Source organism: Tupaia chinensis, unplaced genomic scaffold, assembly GCF_000334495.1.
Source record: "Tupaia chinensis unplaced genomic scaffold, TupChi_1.0 Scaffold000063_1, whole genome shotgun sequence".
NCBI lineage: Eukaryota > Metazoa > Chordata > Mammalia > Scandentia > Tupaiidae > Tupaia > Tupaia belangeri.
In genome coordinates, this window is record NW_006159521.1 from 7,696,011 (window position 1) to 7,714,031 (window position 18,021).

General features: G+C 41.7%; 1 protein-coding gene across 1 annotated transcript in view; it reads left to right on the plus strand.

Moving 5' to 3' along the window:
• Window positions 1-18,021, plus strand: part of ADAM10 (ADAM metallopeptidase domain 10) — a 166,487-nt gene that overhangs the window by 272 nt on the left and 148,194 nt on the right. The window lies entirely within an intron of this gene.

The following is an 18,021-nucleotide window of genomic DNA, read 5'->3' on the forward strand; positions in this document are numbered from 1 at the left end:
GTCCCCCGCGCCCCGACCGCGTTCCCTTCCGTGGCTGGCCGAGGAGGCTCCGAGCTTCGGCGAGGCCTTCCCTGCCCCCCACCGCCCCGGCTGCACGGGAGGCGGGGGTGGGAGATCGGGTCTCCGGGCGAGAGCCGCGGCGCCCAGGCCGGTGGCTGCATCCCTCCAGCGTGCTCGGCGGCGGGCTGCTGCCGCGGGGCTGGCGGTCTCGCCGCCCTCGTTCGGCGCTCCCTTCCGTCCCCAGTCCCCAGCCCCTGCCCGGCGGTGGATTTCGGAGTCCGCTCGTCGCGGAGAACCGCTGCTCAGACTCGTAGGAAGTTGCGATGTTTGCGGCTGGGTTTGCGTATTGTTCTTTCCCCGGCGCGGCGGTCCAAACCGACCCGGTTCTGCAGAGGGCCCCGCGCGTGGAGCGGTCGCCGTCATTTCCCGCTGGTCTGAGACGGGTGGCTTCGGCTCTCCACAGTGCCCCGCGCTGTTGCGCCCGTGCGTTTGGGGAGAAATTGCAGGAGGGTGTGTTTGTGTTCAATGAAAACATTCTGTTGCCCAGGGGGAAGGGTTTGGTGGGGAGAGGGGGAGGCTCTTTGGTGCTGTTCTTTGATCTGGAGGCTGGATTGGACGGCCCCTGGGTAACCCACTTGAAGACTTTTCTTAAACTCTCAGGTGGAGTAGACGTACCTTGCGGTTAGTAGATTGTCAAGACAGTGCTCCCACCCCCGTGCAAATCGGAGTTAAATGTGCTAAAAGAGTATAATTGTCTTGATGACTTGGGTTTTGAAGACAACCATTTTTATTTCCAGTGTATCCTAGAACTAGCTGCATCATTTAAAAAAAAAAATTATTTTAGGTAAGCTTTTTGACTTGTCCCAAAGCATACTTAAAAGCGTCAAAGTTTTAAGAGCATTAAATTAAAACGATTTAGGACTACTTTGGATGAGTGAAGCCTATTTGATACTTTAGAAATGGATGGATATTCCGTGTAGTGTATTGTTTCTATTCTTTTAAATATTACTTTAATTTAGGATTACAGGGCCAAGCATATTTCTATCTTGTATTCTACTTGGTCCCAGGGAGGTACGAAGTAGGCAGGTTTCTGTTGTAGTTTGTAGTGTTAATTTGCTGATAAGTATTTTTAGAATTAGAACTGCTAATAGATGTTTAGCTTTAAAAAGGATTATTTGCTGGAGATCCTTTATAAGGACCTATCTGTTCTAAATGTGGCTTCCAACGTCACTTTTCCGTTTTCATTTTTGGGGATTATATTCAGGAGTTAGACACTGTTTTCTATGAGGTAATAATAAAGAAACATACGAGGCACTTTACTGATGAATGGCAGCATATAAAATGTCTTTGAAAAAATGAAAATAGAAACTGATACAGTCTGATACTTGAAGAAAAGTAAATGAGCAACACTTGTGGGTTAAGATCCCTATTCAGAGATTTTTCCACGTTCAGAACTCTGGGGTCCTTTATTGCATTAAACACGGATTAAGTCTAATATTGGATGTTTCTGTTAACATATTCCAAAAACCACTAACATTTTCCGTTTTAAATAGCATCGGTCTTGTAGTTTTTGGATATATGAAGATATTCATCATTTTATTCTAGTATACCCTGTTTTCATTTAAGATTCTGAGCTATTTCTTGTCAAGGTTGTATGTTTGTATGGTGAGCTGTAGAATAGAGTACAATTTGAATATAGAAACGAGTATGTTTGTATAGATTAAGAGTTGTAGAAACAGATTTAATGATATCAATCATTTTCAAGTACTTAAATCTTTTTAGTTGCTTCCCCCTTCCCAGTTTGTTAATCACTGTTTGTAATTTGTCTTGTTCTGCATGTTTATGATTGTGATGGGAAGCTGGAAAAGAGCAGCTGTATAGAATCATAAACTTTTCTGATGCTGTCCATTGCTCCCACATGTCTGGTCCTGTGTCCTATTCATTGGAGGGTACCTAACATCTCAGGAGTTCACAGAGAGTGCAGACGTGTGGGGGGGAGGGAATGTATTTATATCTATATATATTATTTGTAACCACATTAGAAACTTGCTGAAACTATTCTTTCTGATTAGATATTGCCCGAAGAAGTTTTATGCATATGCATAATAATATTACTTTTTAAAACAGATATTTTAGGGAGTTAATGTTTTTTCTTTTAATTAATTGAAGTATTTGAGAAGTCAAAGGTATTTCAGCTGTAGGAGCAAACTAATCCCATAATGTTATGGTTTGATGAAAAATACATGAAATGAACTTTGGTATTTGACATGATTTTTTTTTTTTTTTGAGAGGTTTTCGCTATAGGGCGCGTGCGCTCGCCAGACAGACAGAGAGAGATATAGAGACAGAAAGCGAGAAATCACCCCCCAGGGAGGATGGCCACGCCGCAATCCCTTCTCCTCCATTCTCCTCTCGGGATCTTGGGCACGCACGCACACGCGCCCGGCATGAGTTTTAAGCCACCAGGTTCAGGATGCAAACCGCGGTCGACTACGTGGGAGTCCAGCGACATAGCCATTACTGCTAACTGCTGATTCCCCTGGAATTTGACATGATTTTTGTATTTAAAAGTCTGGCTTAAGTGTTTTACCTAGTACCATACACTGTAGAAATTAGTTTTCTGCAAGTTTGGCCAAAAGCAGACATTACAGTTTAAGCTTAAATTGTTTCTGAAACTTCTACCATCAGATAAACATCTATGAAATTAATGAGAAAACCTTTTTGTCTTTAATGAGCTCTGACTCTTCATCTCTTTAACTTGAGTTTGCGAGTCTAGTTTACTCTATTTTCTTAACGAGGTCCTTTTAAAACCATCCCCCCACATTAACAGTATCTTATGTGTATATGTACAGGATTTTTGTTAGCTGTGGTTGAGGGAAATGGGAGTGGCAGGCACTTCTCATGTGCTGTAATAACTTCTTTAAGAACTTCAAGGATGTATATTACCTGATCTCTTAAATTTTCCTGAGGACCTATAAGATTGAGTGGGGAGCATAAGGGACGATTACTGTAATTCCTGTTGTGTGTCTGATACTGTATTAGGACTTTCACTTTCCCAACATTTATGAGAGAAAGGCGGCTGGCATTTTACAGTTGAAGAAACTGAGGTTTGGAGAGATCAGTTTTTTTTCTTTTGTCTTGTTTTCCTTTTCTTTCCCCAGAGAGCACATGTGCTTGCCAGAGACAGAAAGGGAGAGAGGAAAGCATCCCTATTGGGAATAGGCATGCTGAAATCCTTTCTCATTCACCTCTCCCTCTTTTGGGAATTTTGGGCACATACGAACATATGCCCTGTGTTTCTCAAGCTGCTGGGTCTGGGACTCAAACTGTACAGCTGGGTATGTGGAATCCAGCTTCCTTAACCACCAAGACATGGAGAGAGAAAATTTTAGTATCATCCACTGCTAAATGGCACATTAGATGTTTAAACCCAAAACATTTATATATTTATTTTTTGGAGAGCTTTTGCTATAGGGTGCGTGCGCTCGCCAGAAAAAGAGAGAGAGAGACAGAGAGACAGCGAGAAATCACCTCTGAGGGGGATGGTCATGCTGCAATCCCTTCTCTTCCATCCTCCTCTCGGGATATAGGTCATGCATGCACACGCGCCCCACGTGAGTTTAAGCCACCGGATCCGGGATGCAAGCCGTTCGACTACATGGGAGTCCAGTGACATAGTCATGACGCTAACTGCTGGTCCCAAACAAACCATTTTGACCTCAATGTCTAAGCTGGTTATCTGTTGCCCCTTTAACCTTTTTGAAAGTGTTTTTTCACATACTAGCTCAAAGGTGGCCTGTGGACTATGTTGTCTTAGAGGCAGCACAGACCTCTAAGACCCCTCCAGTGGGGTGTGGTCACTCTGCAGTCCTTTTTCCATTCTTTCTCCTGTTTAGGATGTTGGGTACTCACACACATGTGCCAGGAATGTTTTCAAGCCTCTGAGGCCAGGATGCATGGTAGGCATGTGGGTTCAGCTTTCAGGGCACAGTGCTTAACTGCTGTGCTACAAGGGAGGCCTAAGGCAGTGTCTTTAAGTTTCAGATGGTGATCAATATTTAAAAAATTGGGAAATTTCTTGATGAAATTAATGGATTTCTGGATTTTGGGGGAAGACTTGGAGATCCAGGTACCACTGAACTGCATTCTTATTACCTGGAGCCGAGTATTGTAGTAGGTCAGTAACTGCCCTTTCTAAATTGGGCGCGTGCAGTCCCTATCATGCCTTGCTGGTAATACTCCTGGCTGCTTCACTCGTTTTTGTTACCTGTCCGGGGCTTGTGAATATGTTTGCATCTCTGCCTCAGCCTCATCTTGGATAGGTGGCTCTGACCTAAACACAATTTTGATTGTGATTTCTTTTCTTTTCTTTTTAATGTTTTTGCTATAGGGCGTGTGCGCTCGCCAGAAAGACAGAGAGAGACAGACAGGAAGCGAGAACCACGTCGCAATCTCTTTTCCTCCACTCTCCATCTTGGGCACACATGCACACGTGCCTGGCATGGGTTTAAGCTACCAGGTCCAGGACTTGAACAGCGGTTGTCCAGCAACATAGCCATTATGCCAACTGCTGGTCCTTGATTGTGATTTCTTAACTAACTTAATTTATTATAGAACATGTTATAATTCTTTTTTCTTTTTTAAAAATTTTGCTGTAGAGTGTGTGTGCTTGCAGGAGAGAGATGGGAGACTGGGGGAATTGGAGAGAGGAGAGTGAAGAAGCAACCCCCATGGGGGCTGGCCATGCCTCCATACTTTCTCCAATTTCCTCTCGGGGTTTTGGGGACACATGTGTATACACTCAAAGTGTTTTCAAGACACCGGTTTCAGGACTCAAACCGTACAGTCAGCCATGTGGGTTCTAGCTCCCTTAGCCGCCATGCTACTGGCTGCCCTATTTTTCCTATAGTCTTCAAATTTTAATAATAAAAACCATAACATATACAGTAGTTTTTATTTAGCACGATGTTATTAAATATTTTTTACAATTTCTATTTTCATAATGCCTACAGTTTGAAGGTCTTTAGGAAAGAACAATGATTCCAATCTCTCTACGTATCTTTATCTCAGTTAGCAAATAGTCAATAATGTCTCTTTCTACTGGAATGAGAACCATAGAAAAAATGATTTAAGGATCATACAAATAAAAACATTTTTGGGAGGGCCAGCAGGTGGTATAGTGGTTAAGGTACTGGACTCCCACATAGCTTACCACGGTTTGAGTTCTGGACCTGGTGGCTTGCTTTCTCACTTTCTCTCTCTCTCTCTCTCTCTGATCAAATTAAAAAATAATAAATAAAATTAAATAATAATTCTTAAAAAAAAAAACCCGACTTTTTTCCTTTTAAGAATTTGGGATAATGGGGCTAGCAGGTGGCATGGTGGTTGAAGCTGGACTCCTGCATGGCTGATCACAGTTTGAGTCCCAGACCCAGTGGCTTGAAAATCAGGCCGGGTTGGTGTGCATGTGCACGTGCTCAAAATCTGAAGAGGAGACTGGAGGAGAATGGATTGCAGCATGGCCATCCCCCTGGAAGGGTGATTTCTCACTTTCCCACTCTGTTTCTGTCTCTCTCTGGAGAGCTCACAAGAATCAGGTATAAATAAAAACTCTGCCTTTGAAATTAAGAAAGTGAAACAGTACTTTGTTGGGAAAGTCATAATGCATTTTTGCATAGGAAAAAAGTCACGGCTTTCCCAAACTTAATATAACAGTAAATTCAGTAAGTTACTTTTTTTTTTTTTTTTTTTTTTTTAAAAATTTTTTTTTTTTTTTTTTTTTTTTTTTTTTAACATTTTTGGGACATGACAGATTCAGCCATGAGAAGATTCTCAGGAAACAAGTTCTCTGAGTAGAGTTAAAATTTTGTCTGTTTTGATGGAAGATTTTCTAAAATGTGTTACACAGAATTTTCTGTCTTCAGAAAACAAACTGAATTTCATTTTAATGATTGAAATTTAGTTGGTTCTGGGACTCTATTGTAGTATCTGTTTTTTATTTTTCCAAAAACGATTGAGATACACAGCATGTAGTTTATTATTTTCTAAACTTATTCTAGGTAATTGTGCTTTTTTTGGGGTGTGTCTAGTTTTAATAGTATTTCCAGCTTTGTGGTTAAATTTCCTGGTTTTCTTACAGACCTTGAGGATGTCACCTACTAAGTAGATGTTAATAAGTTCTCTGTGGGGAAAGTAAATAATCGTACTGGTACTTACATGTAAAGTGGAATAAATTAATTCTGAGTCTTCTATGGAATAAAGTACATGGACTTGGGAACCATCAGTTATCGTAATGGCTGTGTCGCTGGACTCCCATGTAGCTGATTGCGGTTTCAGTCCTGGACCTGGTGGCTTAAACTCACGCTGGGCGCGTGTACATGCGTGCTCAAGATCCCAAGAGGAGAATGGAGGAGAAGGGATTGCGGCGTGGCCATCCCCCCGGAGGGTGATTCTTGCTTTCTGTCTCTCTGTCTCTCTCTGACTCCCTGCCTCCCCCCTAAAAGAAAAACCCCCCCAAAAAAAAAAAAAAAAAAAAAAAAGTACATGGGCTTTAGGTAGTTTTTTCCTTTCATCTTCCTTTCTTTTTTTCTTTTAAAGTATACAGGTTGAGCATCCCTAACACTGAAATCCAAAACCTGAAATGCTCCAATGCAAAATTGAGAGTGCTGAACTGATCCTCTAAGTGGGAAATTTTATATCTGACTTTTTGTGACCACTTACAGTCAAAATGCCACAATGTAGAAATATTGTATAAAAGTACCTTTAGGCTAAATGTATAAGATGTTTGTGAAACAAATGAAAATTATATTTAGATTTGGGTCCCATTCCCAAGATATCTCATTACGTTTATGCAAATATTCCAAAATCCAAAAAAATCCAAAATGCTTCTAGTCTCCCACATTTTAGATAAAGGATACTCAGCCTGTTTCTATTTCGGTTTTTTAGAGTTTAGTGTTGAGGGTGCCTGATCCTTTTCTGAACAGTTGGGATGATGTACCAATGTGTTTTACTAGCTAAAATGAGGCAGAGAAAATGGAGATAAGAAACTGATGATTATCCAGGAAGACAGCAAATAAAATGCACACTTACTTGGTTGTAGGTGCATCATGTCCTAGATCTGAATGAATCATGAGTACTTTAGTTTCAAAATAATATATTATTGATATTAAACATACTGTAGGGACCAGTAGGTGATGTGGTGGCTGGACTCCTACATGACAGATCACAGTTCGAGCCCTGGACATAGTGGCTTAAAAATCATGCTAGGGATGTGTGTGGGCATGCCCCAAATCCCAGAAGGGTTATAGAGAAGGGATTGTGGTGTAGCCATTCCCCTGGTGGGTGGTAGCTCATTTTCCCTCTCACTGTCTATGTTTCTCTCCTGCGAGTGCACTTGCCTATAGCAAAAACCTTAAAACAAAACAAAACAAAAAACCCCCACAACCCCCCCTCCCAAAAGAAAAAACCCTCTAAAATGCCCACTTGTAATATTCTTTACAGCAATAGTCCCCAGTCTTTTTGCTATCATGGACTGGTTTTGTGAAAGATGATTTCTCATGAATAGGGAGGGGGGATGGTTTCGGGATGGTGCAAGCAGATTATACTTATCATGTACTTTATTTCTATTATTATTGCATTGTAATATGTAATGAAACACTCTTTACCATAATGCAGAACCAGTGGGAACCCTGAGCTTGTTTTCCTGCAGCTAGCTGGTCCCATTTGCGGGTGGTGGAAGACAGTGGTCCCTGAAGCGTGTGGCTTTGTCCAGTCTACTCTATCTTGTTTCAGTTGCTGTCACGGCAGAAAACACTGCTTCACCAAGATAGGATGTTGGGAATGGAAGATGCTTTTTCAGTGCTTTCTGACCTCCAGCACTTGGTCCTCTTCTTGAATGGACAAAGTTGATAGGTTGTGGATCCATTCCTTCTCAGTTTGGGGGTCTTCTGTGGTTGGGAAGCATGCTCAAACTCTTCTGAAAACTGAGATAGGTGATCATAAAAGCCCTGGCTCAGTCTCTTTCAAAATTTCTGTTAATCTTTGAAACGTCAAAAGTCCCAGTGATCATGCATCACCTCCATAATTCCGGTTTGACTTTGAATGCAGCCACTTTATCAGCTGACTTGAAAATGGTCGTCGTTTTTCCCGACGTGACAGATTGAGTTCATTGAGCAGGTTGAATATGTCAGACAAGTAAGCAAGTTTTGGGATTCACTTTGTGTCACTGAAATGTGCTGCCAGTGGTGACTGTTTTTCTAAAAGAAATCTCTGCAGTGAGTTGCTCTCCTAATTCAACAACTCTGACCAGTGATCTACCTTTTGAAAGCCATCTCACTTTCGTATATAAGAGAAGACATGTGTGCTGTCTCCATCTCCTCATGTAGCCACGTGAACAGATGTGAGTTAAGGGCATTGTACTTTAATGTGGTTGATAATTTAAAAAATTAAAAAATTTTATTTGTTATTGTTTATTATTATTTTTTATCTTGACCAAAGAGACACAGAGAGAGAGAGTGAGAGAAGGGGAAAGAGAGAGAGCAAGCCACCAGGTCTGGGACTTGAACCGTGTTTGGCCATGTGGGAATCCAGAATCTTAACCACCATACCAACTTCTGACCCTAATGTGGTTGATAATTTTAATCACATCCTGCAAAATGTTAAGTTAAAGTGACATTTCTCTGCTAGCTAGCATTTCTCTATGGATGACACATTCAAAGACTTACATTAGGAAGTGACCTATTTGACCTGAGTAATGAAACCAGAAAGCTATCTAGTTGTGGCAATCACCACCATGTACTGACATAGAATGACCAATTATATTTTCCTGATATGTGCACATTCAGAGACGTGAACAGTTCTGTAGCTGTGGTGTTGGTCAGCAACAAAGTGCACATAACATCCTTATGCACATCCTCCTGAAAACAAGCATTGCTGCCTTGTTGTCAACTTCAGTAGAATTGTCAGCCTGGATTGTGTACCACAGTGACTCATTACTCCTCTCTAACAGTTGTATCCTCTGCTATTTCATCTGTTTGTCCAGTTATGGTGCTAGCTGAAAGAAACACATGCCACCTTTAGAATTGCAGCCTCTCCTGAAAGTTCATAATAGGTGTCCTTAGCAGCAGGAGGGATTAACTCTTCACTGGTAGTAAAGGGCTTCTTAGCTTTAGCAATGCTGTAAGCCCCTAAGAATGATGCTCTTGGAGCAGATACATTTAATGGAATGGTGGCCTTTAATAATTGCTTCTGCTTTTGTGATTTTTTTTTTTAACTCCAAAATGTGTCCTATTTTTTTTTTTTTTTTTAAGGTTTTTGCTATAGGGTGCATGAGCTCACTGGAGAAGAGAGAGACAGATTCAGAGATAGGGAAAGTGAGAAATCACCCCCCCGGGCAGGGAGGATAGCCATACTACAGTCCCTTCTCCATTCTCCTTTTAGCATTTTGGGTATGCACACACATGTGCTCAGCTTGACTTTCAAGCCACTGGGTCTGGGACTTGAACTGCAGTCAGCCATATGGGAATCCAGTGCTTTAACCATCATGCCATCTATTGACTCCAGAGACATGTCTTATAATACAGGATGCTTGGTCTTCAAGTCGTGAAGCAGTTTTGAAGGTTTCATGGCTTCATTGCATAGCCAGTTGCTACATATTATACAGATTGGGTGTGGAGAATATGAATCACCTGTTGCAGTGAACCTGCAACTTAAGTAGGACTTCCGGTATTTTCTTTTAAATGCAGTTTCTAGTTAGCAGTCTTAGAGTCTTTTGCTGTCTCATCATTGGGTATTTCCCCCTTTCCAAAGAAGGTCTCCCATGACGTTTGTTTTTTACTCATTTTGGCTAGGGTTAGCTTGTAGACTTAACAAAAGTGTGACTGAAACAAATGAATAGTGTGGGAAAGATGTGTGGAAGGAAGTGGTAAATGAAATAATGGGCAGGCCATGTGTGAACTGAAATAAACCTTGGATTCTGACTTAAAGCCTGCCACCAGATGCAGCGGTACAATTGAAGTACATCAATTCACTTGCCTCTGTAAAGCCTGCCACCAGATGCAGCTCAGTTGTCACTTGCTTCTGACTGGTAAGTGTTTTGATAGGAGTCTACAAGCAGTTGATTTATGGTCGCTGTGCAGTTATACCTCTCTGCTAATGTTAATCAGTATTTCCAGCAGCTCCCCAGGGCTAACATCGCTATCTCAGCTCCACCTTGGATCATCAGGCATTAGATTCTCATGAGTGTGCAGCCCAGGTCCCTTGCATGTGCAGTTCACAGTAAGGTTTGTGCTCCTTTGAGAATCTAATGCTGCCACGAATCTGACAGGAGGCGGAGCTCAGGCAGAAGTGCGAGAGATAGAGAATGGCTGTAAATACAGATGATGCTTCACCACTCACCCACCACTCTGAATGGGCCTGTTTTCTACTGATCTGTGGCCCCACAGGCTAGGAATTCCTGCTTTACAGGAAAGTAAACTGTAAATTAAGAAAAAAATATTTAATTTAAAGGACAGTTAGTAAATCATAGATAACTGAGGTTCCTGATTACTATTTGTTAAATAGTTTGTAGTAAGTAGCAAGTGAAATTCCTTTTTCCCTTTCTTTCTTTAAAAATTTTTCAGAGGGTGGGGCTGGCAGGTGGCATGGTGATTAAAGGTGCTGGATTCCCACGTGACTGACTATGGTTCAAATTCCGGACCTGGTGGTTTGCTTTCTCCCTTTTCCTTTGTCTCTCTGGTAAAATTAAAAATAAATAAATAAATAAATGGAATTAAATAAATAGTTCTTAAACAATTTCCAGAGGGTGTGCATGCCTGAGAGAAGGAGCAGGAGAGAGACCACCCAATGGGGTGTGGTCAAGCCACAATCCCGTCTTCTTCACTTCTCCACCCTGTTGGGATTTAGGACATGTATACACATACATCCAGCATGTTTTACAAGCCACTGGAGTGAGATTCAAACTATTGCCATGTGGGATCCATCTCCCTTAACCACCAGGCCATGGGACTGGCCCTCTGGTCTGTCTTTTATTATGCTACATTATAATGGTTAGACAAAATTTGCTAAAGTTGGGGATATGTTTTTGGAATGGCCTAACTTAAAATAAAGTCTATGTGAAATACCAAATACGTAGTTTGTGCGATAGGATGAGGAGGCAGGGCCAGGGCAGTCATTGGCCACAGAGCTGCTGCTCAGTTTCAGTGAGAGGCCAGTGGGAGGGTTAAGTCATGGGTAGGAAAGGCTATCACTGGGAAACACAGTAAAGTTCAGAACTGAACCCCAGCCCGGAATCACAGGGGGTGGACCCTCCAGTTGTAGGAATTTGATTTGAATTTGGTCTGTTTTTCACATGGGCAGCTGTGTGTGACTAGCTGGGGTAAAGAGGTCCAGATATTTTTCCTTTTTGTCTTTTCTTTCTTCCTATTTTCAGGAACCAGTTGCCAGTATTTATTAAAAACAAGCAAACAGGTCAACCCATGGTGTGGTGGCTGACTATGGTTCAAGTCCCAGACCTGGTGACTTTCTTTCTCTCTTGGTCTCTCTCTGCCGAGTGCATGAAAATAATAAAATTAAATAAAAAAAAAAAAGGCGGACCAAAAATCCTACATTATATACATGAATAAAAGTTAGATATTTTAGAAATAAATATAATGTATTCGCTGTATCGTTAAGTGTATCACATATTGGACTTCTGAAACAATAGTTCGGCTTCAGCATAACAGCATTTTCTATATATTTCTGTCCATGAAGCGTGTTCTTTCAGTTTTTCTGGAATCAAAGAATTTGCTTCTGGAATCAAAGAATCCCCTCCTGGGATACCTGCGACATTCTCCTGAAATCCATGTTACCATGGCAACTCAACTGCCACACCGGAACCAGAACCTCCATCTCACTCTTAAAAACTTAAAAAAAAGTATTCATTATTTAATTTTATTTGTTGTTGTTATTATTTCTTTCCAATTTGTCCAGAGAGACAGAGAAGGGGAAGGTGAGAAAACAAGCCACCAGGTCCAGGACCCAAACCATGGTGGGCCATGTGGGAGTCCAGTGCCCCAACCACTATGCCACCTGCAGGCCAGTTTCAAAACTTTTTAGTAGGAAACCAGGCAGGTGACGGTGTTTAAGGTGGCTAGATTCCACATGACCGACTGTGAGGCTTGAGTCCTAGACCCAATAGCTTGAAAAACACTCTGAGCATTGTGTACATGTTTGCTGCAAATTCTGAGGAGAAGGAACAGTGGTGTGGCCATCCTCCCTGGGATGCTTTCTTTTTCTTTGTTTCTCTGTCAAGTACATGCACCCTATGGTAAATTAAAACAAAAACGAAAAACTTTTTAGGAGGAATTTATTTATTTGATGACTATTAAATTATTTTTCCAAGCAACTCTGAGAAGTCTCCTTGCCCAGAATAAAATCTAGCAGTGATAGTTCTAACTAGTCCAGCTGTCATTTTTTATATTAGAAAAAAAGGCAATGTTAAAGGTAAATGGAAGAATTGTAGTAATCCTATCAGTTGGGTTCCTGTGAGGGCGGTAATGTTGCTGTTCAGCATTGTGAAGGCTTTGCCTTGATACTAGCGGGATAGTCCTGACCCAGCTAGGTTGGAGGAAACAGCAGTGCTGAGAACAGTTCTCAAGGAATATGGTCTCTCTCTGCTGCTGGGTGAACTTTTTCTAAAGCGACTATAATTCCAGCTGCACAGTGTGAGATGAGTAGCGAGAACATTGTTGTTTAGTCACCAGGGTTTACTGTGAGTGGTAAGAGTCACGAAGCCAGAATGTTGATAAGGAGAAGAGTAAAAAAGTTTGTCCCAGTAGACAAAATGCCAAGATATAAAAATACAGTTCCAATTATGTATTGTAATTGCAGTTGAAATGAGGATTCATAAACTGGAGAGACATCAACTAGTTTGGGAAGGCTTTTTGAGGTAGAAGAGAATGGCAGCTAGTCTAATAGGCTTGGGCCAGCTGTTGGTTTGGTTGTCTTAAAGCAGCTGGATCCCACATGGTCAACTTTGCAGTTTGAGTCCTTGACCAGCAACTTGAAAAACATGCTGGGTACATGTGCATATGTGCCCAAAGCGTGGCCATCCACCCTGGTGGGTAATTTCTCTCTCTCTCACTCACTCTTGCTCCCTCTCCCCAGCGAGCACTCACATTCTATAGTTAAAACTTCTTTCCTTTTAAGGTTTTTGCCATAGGGTGTGTGCGCTCGCCAGAGAGAGACAGTGAGAAGGAAAGTTAAGTCATCCTCTGGGGAGATGGCCACGCTACAATCCCTTTTCCATTCTCCTCCTGAGATTTTGGGTACACATGCACTTGATGTGATTTTCAAGCCCCTGGGTCCAGGACTCAAACTGGTTGGCCATTGAGAGTCCAGCACTGTAACCACTATGCCACCTGCTGGCTCCCCAATTTTTTTTCTTTTTCTTTTTAGAACAGGATACTTGTAGGCTTAATTGCCTGGAATGAATAGTCCATGGCAGGAAACGATTAAAATGCTAACTGGGCCATGATAACCAGGACTCATTCACATTCTAGGCCATGATAACTATGAGAGACAATATTATGGAGGGATCATGTGGTGGCATAGCAGTAATCCAGCCGGACACACATGGACCCACATGAAAAAGGTTTTGGGTTTACATCCTGGGACCTTGTGAATGTGCAGGGTGCACATGTGCACTTCTGTGAGCCAGGCTAGCTGAGACTGGGGACTGGTTGCAGAGTGAGGACCATGTTGGGGATGCTTGTCTTTCTGTCTCTCTGTCTTTATCTCATGGAAGAAACAAAAACAGTTAAAAAAATACATAATGGCATGTTAGTTGGAGTCCATGTTGAGTTGGCAAACGATACAATAAGGAATAAATTAGCTGCTTGACGAATTGGGTAATTGAGTCTGGATTAGAGTAGTGATTGTAGAAATGAGTAGGATAGAACATGGAAGACAAATTGGTAAAACTGCAAATGTTCAATGTTAAGCTAGCAATCTATTGAAAAGCTCACTGTGTTGAAGTTAGATCATAGAGGCTGTTTGAGAGAGTATGGCTTTATACAATCTGAAGACAGTCTTTGAAGTTGAAAATGTCTAGGATTTTGAATCTAGATAGTAGGATATAGGTTGAGATGTATGTTAGAGCCTAGGATTTTGTCCTACTTACACACTAATACAGTACTTGGGGACTGGTTAAAACTTTGCACAGACCTTCAATATGTGGGTATTTAATTTGGGAAACTAAGCTGGGTTTTGAAAGTTTAGTGAATTTGGAATGGAGGAGAAAACTTAGGCACAAAGATATTCTAACAAGTATTCTTTTACTTTTTTAGAATTGGAATTAGGTTCATCAGTTCAAGAATGTGGTTGATACTCTTGATCATCTGTGAATTTTGGACTTCTATTTCACAGCCAAATAGGGGAAAGGAATGTGATCTTTACATTTTAGGCAAATGTGCCTATGCAATTTGTGGAGCAGAATTTTCTTTCCATTTATCTTTGCTTGCATTGATGATTGTAAGGCACACATTTGAAGTTTGGATTTAGCTTTCTAAGGAATATAGATAGAGTCATATTGGGATTTTAATTTGCTATCCCTTTTCTTAAGAGTTAAATGATGGGATGGTTTATAAAAGTGCTCCATATCTTAAACTATTAGTAAAATGACATTTCTCCAGGCCTACTTTTTTTCTTTTTTAATTGTTAAAGGGCATGTCTGCTTGCCAGAGAGAGAGGAAGGAGAGGGAGAACATATTACACAGTGGGGCATGGTCACCCTGCAATTTCTTTTCCTCCATTTCTCCATCCTGTTGGAAGTTGGGGCATGCATTTATATATGCAGATGCGCCCTGTGTTTTTCAAGCCTCTGGGACCAGAACTTGAACCTCAGTCAGCCATGTGGGATCTGGCTTCCTTCACCACTGGGCTTACTTTCATTTTGAATCTATTAGTTACGAATGCAGATGGATAAAATCTACTTTTAGTAATTGAAATATTAGAACATCATTACAAACATTAGGAAGTAAGTCCCAGCCACTGTGGCACAGTGGTAATGCAGGTGCTCTGCAAGGCTAGAAGCCATGTGGCTGACCATGGATTCAGGTCCCTCAGTCAACTTGAAAACATGCTGTGTATGTGTCAGCCCAGGGTACTGAGGGCTGGGGAAATGTGATTGCTGTATGACGAGACCCTTTTGAGAGTGCTTTTTCTCTCTTTCACATGCACTTTATATTGTTAAAAAGGAGGTGGTGGGAACCAGCAGTTAGCGTAATGGCTATGTCGCTGGACTCCCATGTAGTCGACTGTGGTTCACGTCCTGGACCCGGTGGCTTAAAACTCACGCCAGGCGCGTGTGCGTGCGTGCCCAAGATCCCGAGAGGAGAATAGAGGAGAAGGGATTGTGGCGTGACCATCCCCCCTGGGGGATGATTTCTCGCTTTCTGTCTCTATGTCTCTCTCTGTCTGTCTGGCGAGCGCACGCGCCCTACAGTGAAAATCTCCAAAAAAAAAAAAAAAAAAAGGAGGTGGTGGGCTGGCAGGTGGCATGGGGGTTAAGGCGCTGGACTCCCACATGGTTGACTGCTGTCTAGCCCCTACCCGGCTGCTCGAAACTCAGGCCAGGTGTGTGTGCATGCATGCCCAAAATCCTGAGGGAAGAATGGAGGAGAGCGGACTGTGGTGTGGCTGTCCCCCCAAGGAGGTAATTTCTCACTTCCTGTGTCTCTCTCTGCAAGTGCATGCATGCATGAGTAAAAATCTCTAAAAAAAAAAAAAAGAAAAAAAAAGAAAAAAAAAAGGGTGGTGGTTGTGGTTTCCCCATAGCCTAATGGTTATGAGAGCTGGATCCCACATGGCTGACTACACAGTTAAAATCCTGACCCTAAAGACTTGGAAACACTCTGGATATGTGTGTGTGTCTGCCCCAAATTCTTATAGGATGGAGCAGGGTTTGTGATGTGACCACACCCCATTGGAGGGTGCTTTTTTTCCTGTCTTTCTCTCTCTTTGGCAAGTATACATACCCTCTGGAGATGTTAAAAAAAAAAAAATCAAAAACAGAAACAGAACTTAAAAACATTCGTACTTCCTCTTTTTTAGGGGGAGATTTTGCTATTGGGTGTGCTCACAGGAGAGACAGAGAGGAGAAAGTGAGCATGGGTGGCCACGCTGTAATCCCTTTTCCTCCATTCTCCTCTTGGGATTTTGGGCATGCATGTAGCATGTGCCCGGCATGAGTTTTAAGCTGCCTAGTGTGGGACTTGAACTGTGATTGACTCCATGGGAGTCCAGTGATGTAACCATTATGCCATCTGCTGGTTCCTGTAATTCCTCTTTTAGCACATTTTTGTCACTTTTTACTATTAATCATTTAGTCTTTTAAAATGCCCATCATTATAAATTTATAAATTTATATCATAGTGTTTGTATCCTTTTAAAAATTAATGTGTAGTTAGAATGTATATGGGTCCCAAACACTGAGATATTAATAAGTAGTATAAAATGAAATCTCGTCACTTCTGTTTACTGTTTTTTATTTTAAGCTGCTTTATATTTAATTTACTGATGTGTATCATTGCTAGAATGGGAATTTTAGGAGGGAAGTGACTTTATTCTCAGTCTGTATGTTTTGCATATTAGGATTTATGACACGTGTATTATTCCTTTTTTTTTTTTTTTCCTGGAGAGGTTTTTGCTATAGTGTGCGTGCACTCATCAGAAAGACAGAGAGACAGAGAGAGAAAGTGAGAAATCATCCCCCAGGGGAGATGGCCACACCATAATCCCTTCTTCATTCTCCTCTTGGGATCTTGGGCATGCATGCACATGCACCCAGTGTGAGTTTAAGCCACCGGGTCCGGGACTTGACTACATGGGAGTAGTCTGGTTGACTACATGGAGTGCAGCGACATAGCCATTACGCCAACTGCTGGTCTTACATGTGTATTATTAAGACCACAGAATTGTTCATTGTATTGTTTGGTGAGTGGATTGGACTCTTGAATGCCTGTTATAGAGTGATTTTCATTCAATAGGAGTTACATTCTTTTTTCTTTTTCAGTAGAGAGATTTTTGCTATAGGGTGTGTGCTTGTTAGAGACACAGACAGAAAATGAGAAATCACCCCCCCGCCCCCGGGGGGGGGGAGGGCCCATGCCACAGTTTCTTCTCTTCCTTTATCCTCTTGAGATTTTGGGCACATGCACATGCATCCAGAGTGAGTTTCAAACCTCTGAGTCTGAGACTCAAACCATGGTCAGCCATGTGGAGTCCAGCAATGTAACCATTTCTCCATCCGCTAGTCGACAAGAGTTATATTCTAATGAGGCAATCTTTGTAGTATCTGCTGTCAGCTGTATTTTGGAAATGACCAGCTATATTTTGGAAATTACATGATACTGAAATGTCATGAATGATTTTAAAATTGAAGTACTTGTAAAATTAGAAAGTGACTCTGAACCCCATATGGTATATTAGCCTGTCCCCAAAGTATGTAGTAATTATAAAAGTTAGGTATTCTTTTTTTAAGAATTATTTTTATTTACTTGTATTTATTTTAACATGACCAGAGGGGGAGGGGGAGAGAGAGAGAGATAGAGAGAGAGAGAGAAAAGTGAGAAAGCAAGCTGCCAGGTCTGGTACTTGCACCATGGTCGGTCCAGCACCCTTAACCACCAAGGGTTCGGTATTGTAATCCAGCATAATACCAACGACGGTTTTGTTGCTGGCTTAGGAGATAGGTTGTCATTCATCATTCCTACTTAAAAATTGGTTCAGAAATCTTAATTTGGTACAAAAATTATAAAAGGATAATTTTCCCAGTAACCCATAATATTGAATTTTACCCTTAGAAGAGCAGAACTCTCCTCGTAATTCTGGGATCTCTAGGAACAGAAGACCATTTAGCAGGGTGGAGACCTGTTTATTTGGATACAGTGCAAGCTCTAGAGCAGTGGTTCTCAGCCAGGAGGCGGAGGTCTTGTGGTGTGATCTGGGAGAAGGGAAGGTCAGGAGAAGGGTTTAGGATGAACT